This window comes from Nannospalax galili, unplaced genomic scaffold (assembly GCF_000622305.1).
Source record: "Nannospalax galili isolate Female #2095 unplaced genomic scaffold, S.galili_v1.0 scaffold305, whole genome shotgun sequence".
NCBI classification, from domain to species: Eukaryota; Metazoa; Chordata; class Mammalia; order Rodentia; family Spalacidae; genus Nannospalax; species Nannospalax galili.
The window spans coordinates 4,666,798-4,673,536 of record NW_008356258.1 but is presented as its reverse complement, the minus strand read 5'-3'; positions in this window follow the sequence as shown (position 1 = coordinate 4,673,536).

The following is a 6,739-nucleotide window of genomic DNA, read 5'->3' as shown; positions in this document are numbered from 1 at the left end:
ATTTTAAAATGAAATGGAGATCTTCTTTAAAGGTTAAAAACTCATTCAATTTTATGTCTTACAGGGCTTATACTGAGTTCAATATTATCTAACTGTATTAATTCAACAGCGAACCTAAAAATTTTATAGCCACTTTTGAAAGAGATGTATCTTTGCTCTGGAAACTGTTATTGAATATGTTAAAGTTGTAATGAAATGCTTCTTCTAAAAAATTTAAAAACCTTTTAAAAATAAAAAAAAATTTAAAGGCATTGCAAATCAACAGAAAATCAAGAGAATTTTTCACTGGATAATTCAAGGAATTCTAAAGAAAGTTCTATAGGATGAATGGAAATGATACCAAATGGAAATTAATTACATGGTCCAAAGGAAGAAAGAGCAGCCTAAATAGTGGAAGAAAAATAACCAAAGCAGAATATTCTAGTACACATCCATGCTAGGCCATCCTAGGTAAGCTTGTATCATGTCTGCCTTCCTCATCAAAAAATAAAATATAGTGACTGACTCAGTGACTTCTCTTGGCCTAGGCCCAGCCGAGATCTCCATTCATGTGATCTCTTGCTGAGTCTACACAGGACACTGGACCAGTGCTACATTCTACAACCAGGCCTAGCTGAGAATCACACCAGGGGCCTGTCTTGGATTTCACCCAAGCAATCTCACAGAACTCTTAAAGCTCCTGCATCACACCAATTACTAATAAATTGGACTCACTCCTACCTCTCTAGTCAATAATCAACACTGAGTATCTGAAGGACTATCCTGCACATTTCTCCTACTTGAACTGAAATTTACCAGCTCTGGCAACAACAAAAACAGATCCGAGCTTACACTCTTCATAGGCAAGATAGAATCTTATATCAGGCACATAACCAATGAAATAAATCCACATGCTCAAATCCCATTGTAAAAACACAAGCAATACGAAAGACCACGACCCAAAGACCGGTCCTATAGAAATAGTCTCCAATGAGACTTACTTCTAGTAAACCTGAGACACAGAATTTAAAAGAATTCAAGAATTCAAAGAGGACACAAGCAAAACCTCAATGAACTTGGAGAGGACAGGAATAAACTCCTAATTGAAGCCAAAGAAAACACAAATGGATAAATGAAATTATAAAGACAATGTGGGATTTGAAAACTGAAATCATTGAAAATCTAGAAATACTGAAGAAAACTCAAGCTAAGTTATGATAGAAGTGAAAAATCTCGAAGGCTCAACTAAAAAATTCAAGGGAAAGCCTTACCAGTATGGACTGAGAAGACAATCAGGACTTGAAGATAAAGCAGAGAGATTGGACCAAAGAAAGAGACATATTTTCTTAAAATCACAGGAAAAGAATGTGTAGGAAGTTTTGAATAACACAGAAAGACCAAAACATGGAATTATAAAAATAGAGGAAGGAGAAAGATCTCAGATTAATGACATAGACCAGATCCTCAACAGAATCATAGAAGAAAACGTCCCCAAATTAAGGAAAAACATACTCATGCACACCCATGTATATACAAGAAGCACACAGAACACCAAACAGAGAGGACCAGAAAATAAACTCTCCACAGCATAGTATAGTTAAAACACTAAATATACAGACAAAAGAAAGGGCATTGATTATTATGTCTCATAATTATCTAAAAAAATAAAGAAAAGAAAATAAGACTGTAAAAGATGTTAAAAGGATATGGGAATGGAGATATTTTCTAAAATAGACAGAAAAAATGAGAAAGCCTAAGAAAGTGATGAAGGTCTGTGTAGGTTTGTTATATATAAAGGATGAGACAAAAAAATATGCACGTAATCTTAAAATTTCTATGGTCATAGTTTAGTCAACTAGTCTAAGGAACAAAATATAAATCCAGCCAATATTTATCTGAGAATATTTGGTTCTTTACCCCAGCCTTATCTACATCGCACATGATAATTAAAAGTATCAGACTGGTGGAACTAACTTTATTGGATGTCTAACAGCCGTACTTTAAGGCCTATACTAATGTGGTCAGAGGGACTTAAAGGACAATTTTTGCCCCTTGCCCTCCAAGGTCGACCAAGTTCCAGGGGACTATGGAACATCTCTCAAGATGTCCTGTAAATGTGGTGAGTCACCTGTCCTCTTGTTCAGGGAGGACATGGATACCCCACGAGATGAATTTCAACCAGTGTCCAGTCTACAAAGAGGAGGGTCAGCTTAGAGGAAACATCTCATTCATGCTTCCAAGTGAGCCAGACATGGTCGATAGGACCTTTGACTTATCCTCTCATAGATGGAACTGGTAAAAGAAAGGAGCCAGGAGCTCCTCCCAAGCCAATGTGACCCCTGAGAAACAGATCCTCAAATGACCTTAAGTGTAAAAATAAATTGATTTATTTGAGTCAACTGTATGGTCTTAAACACCCAAAAGGAAAGGATAACCAAAAAGTAAAGTCGTCAGTATATTTCTTTAAGAGTTCAAGGGATTACACTTCCCAGACATTAGGCTTAAGTCTACATAAAAAGTTATTTGGCCAGGCGTGGTGGTGCATGCCTTTAATCCCAGCACTCGGGAGGCAGAGGCAGGCAGATCTCTGTGAGTTCAAGGCCAGCCTGGTCTCCATAGCGAATCCAGGACAGCTGGGGCTACAGGGAGATCCTGTCTCAAAAAGACCAAAAAAAAGTTATTTGGACAATTTTTTCTCATTGATGATTTTATTCCTAACTAGAAAGTGCTGCTCAGATGTAAGACTTCAAATGCTGGTCTCTAATACTGTAGTGCCCACCTGTAGCTAAGGGAGACAACTAGCTATTATTCTAAAATGATGGATAAATTTGTTTTCTCCCCCTATTTAGAAGACTTTGAGAGGGAACTGACACTGATTCTAACTACTACAATAGCTATCAAAACACCTGAAAGCAAATCCTGAATCCATCACTCTAGAGTCCAGTCTTGGAAGATAAAAGAAAAATGAGGAGGAACCCAATAGAGGGATGCTTTTGGAAACCCTTGTCAAGAAACTCCAATGAACTCTCATATGAACATTTGAAAATTGCCCTGTTCTGACTTTTTTCTAGTTCCCTGTCTAGAACTTATAATGCTAATTACTCTTGCCTTTACTTCTCCTTCACATCTCTTATTCATGATTCAAGGATTTTCTTTTCCCCCTAGAGATGAGAGCTATGCAATTTGGGAGTCTTTTAGATAGACCCACTGAAGGGGTACTCCAATTGCCTCACCCTGCGTCCCTGTTCACTAGGCAGGTAGGGTAAAAAGACCCCAATGAAAAGTAGCCAGTTTCTTGGCTAAAAGTCAAAATGTCCTTGTGACTGTTAGCAACGTACTCTGTTCCAAAGGCCAAAAATGTCAAAAGTATTTGGGAGCTTGTATCTAATTCTTAAAGGATGTTAGAGGGGCACTGAAAGCTGCAGGAGCAAAGCCACAAGGTTGCATATGAAGGAAAACCCATTAAAATAACATTTGACTTCTCAAAGGAAATTATTAAAGCTAGAAGATGCTGAAGCAATGTGATAAAAAACAAAGAGCAAAGTTCTGGAAGACCCCAGATGTCAACCCAGACCACTTTAAGAACAAAATTCTGGAAGACCCCAGATGTCAACCCAGACTAACTATCTCCCATAGTTGAAGGAAAAAGAAAAACACTCCTTGATACAAACAGGCTAAGAGAATGCATGTCTACCAAACCAGCCCTAAAGAGAATACTGGAAGGGAAGCAGGCTACTGATGAGTGGAATGAGCACAGCCAAGAGGCCACAGAAAGAGAACAAATGTGCTTATAATGTTGAAACACAAAGTGGGACTAAGAACCCAACAGCAGGGGCTGGAGACATGGCTCAGCAGTTAAGAGCACTAGCTGTTTTGCAGAAGACCTGGGTTTGGTTCCCAGCATGCACATGGCAGCCAACAGCTGGACTGGACAAACTCCAGTTCCAGGGGATCCAACACCCTCTTCTGACCTCTGAGGGCATTGCATGACATGGATGCACTTACATACATGCAAGCAATACACTCATACAAATAAAATAAAAAAATAAAAGAGCATCAACAGCAAAAAACAAAATGGCAGCAATCAACACACCTTTCATTAATAACTTTAAATATTAATGGCCTCAGCCTCTCAATCAAAGCCACATGTTAATTGAATGGATTAAGAAACGTTTTCCACCTTTCTGTTGTTTGCAAGAAACATACCTACCTTCAAGGATAGGCACCATCTTAGATGAAAGGATGGAGAAAAAAGTATTCCAAGCAAATGGGTCCCAGAAATCAGCAGAATCACTATCTTAACATTTGACAAAAGAACCTTTAAAACAAAATTTATGAGACCATATAAAGAGAGACACTTCATTTTGATTAAGGGAACAATTAACCAAGAAGACATGACAATCTTTAACACAGGCACGCCAAACTCTGGTACACTCCAACAAAGTCACAGTGGATGATTTCAATACCCCGTTTTCTCCAGTAGACAAGTCATTTTCACAAAAAGGAAACAAAGAAATATCAGAATCAAATGGAGAAAAGACACCTACAGGTAATCCGCCAAACACCAAAGACTATACATTCAACTTGGCAGCGCATGGAAATTTCTCTAAAACAGACCACAGACTGAGATAAAAACAGAAAAACTGAAATAGCTCCATGTATACTGACAATACAATAAAGCTTGAAATGAACAGAAAAAGAATGTCTAGAAATTATATTAACTCATGGAGATTAAACACACTACTGGCTAATAAATGGATCAAAGAAAACATCAAGAAAGAAATGAAAACGTTTTGGAAATAAATGAAAATAAAAGCATAGCATACCAAAACCTCTTACACACATTAAAAGCACTCCTAAGAGGCAATTATAACTCAATGTGCCTACATTAAAAAATCAGAAAGAACACAAACAAATGACTCGATGATGCCAGATGTGGTGGCACACACCTTTAATTCCAGAACCCAGGAGAACAAGGCAGAAGGATCTCTGTGAGTTCAAGGCCACCCTGGTTTGCACAAGGAGTTCCAGGCCAGCTGAGGGAGACGCTGTCTCAAAAAAAAAATGAATTAATGATGCACTTCAAAGATTTGGAAAAAAAAGAACAATTCAAATCCAAATCCAATAGATGGGAAGAAATAATTTAAAAACAGGGCAGAAACTAATAAAGTAGAAACAAACAAAATAATCAACAAATATAGGAAGTGTTTCTCTGAGAACATAAACAAGACTGAGAGGCTCAGAGTTGAATTAACCAAGAGAAAGAAAGAAGTGATCCAAATTAATAAGATCAGAGAGGAACAGGGAAACATGACAGCTGACAGCTGACACCAGAGAAACTCAGAACATTATAAGGGAATATTTTAAAAGCAATATTTCTTTTATTTATTTTTTAGAAGAAGCATTTCATTACAGCTTTAACATACTCAATAACAATTTCCAGAGCAAAGATAGATCTCTTTCCAAAAGTGGCTATAAAATTTTTAGGTTCACAGTTGAATTATACAGTTATACAATACTGAACTCAGTATAAACCCTATAAGACATAAAATTGAATGAGTTTTTAACCTTTAAAAAAGATCTCTATTTCATTTAAAAATATACTGTTTCTTACAGAAATACTCATTGCTTTTGCTAATAACACTTAGATGTTGGCAGATGCATCTCTAATCTGTATGTATCCGATTATTACTAGTCATGATCGGTTGCAGTTGGATCCTTGGCACTTATGTATGGATATAAAGTCATCAGATAGATTTCAGTGGTAATGTTTATGACCTCTACTACTTAAAATGACGTAAATTTTTATGCTTCCTCCTCAAATATAACTCATTTTTTTAATTTGTTGATTTTGTGTGTGTGTGTGTATATCACACAGAACATCCCAAACCATCTTATTCGACTATACACCCACTTCCCAGATGTTGCCCTCCCATAGCCTCCCTCCCCCCACTAGAGCCCTTATACTCTGATATCCCTGCTACTGTCCACTGTGTTGTTGGCACCCACAGCCATTCCCCAGTACTTGTCCATCTGGTGATTCTAGTCAGCCTATCTAGAGGTCTTTGTTTTAGGAAGGCCAGCTGTTCCTCATCTAGCAGCAATCAGTTGACAATATTCCTTTAGATAAGTCTGGGGTCTACTGTTCATTTTCCCAGTTCTTTGCTGGGTTACTATCTGGGAGTCTCTTGGGCCACCCTGGCCAACAACTCAAAGGAAGGTATCTCCTGTCTGGCACTGTTTTTTGTTATGTAGCCTTTAGCTATACATATGCTGGAGAGATGGCTCAGCAGTTAAGAACACTGCTTGTTCTTGAAGAAGACCTGGGTTCGAATCCCAGCACCCACATGGCAACTAACAACTGTCGGTGACTCCAGTCCCAGGGGATCGACAGCCTCTTCTGACCTCCTCAGGCATTGCACAACACAGGTGCACTTACCTATATTCATGCAATACATGAATACACACATACACATAAAAATAATAATAAACAAAATTTGAAAAGCTATATTTCATTAAATTATAAAAACCCAAAAGAAATGAATGCATTTCTAGATTCATCAGAGCTACCAAAATTAAACCAAGAAGGTATTAAGAATTTAAGCAGACCCATTACAAATAAGGAGATTAACACAGTAATAGAAAGCTTTCTGACTAAAAAAAGCCCAGGTCCAGATGGATTCACAAAAGAATTCTACCAGACCATCACATATAAATTACAACCAATATTTGCTCAACTGTTTTAAAACAAAATACAAAC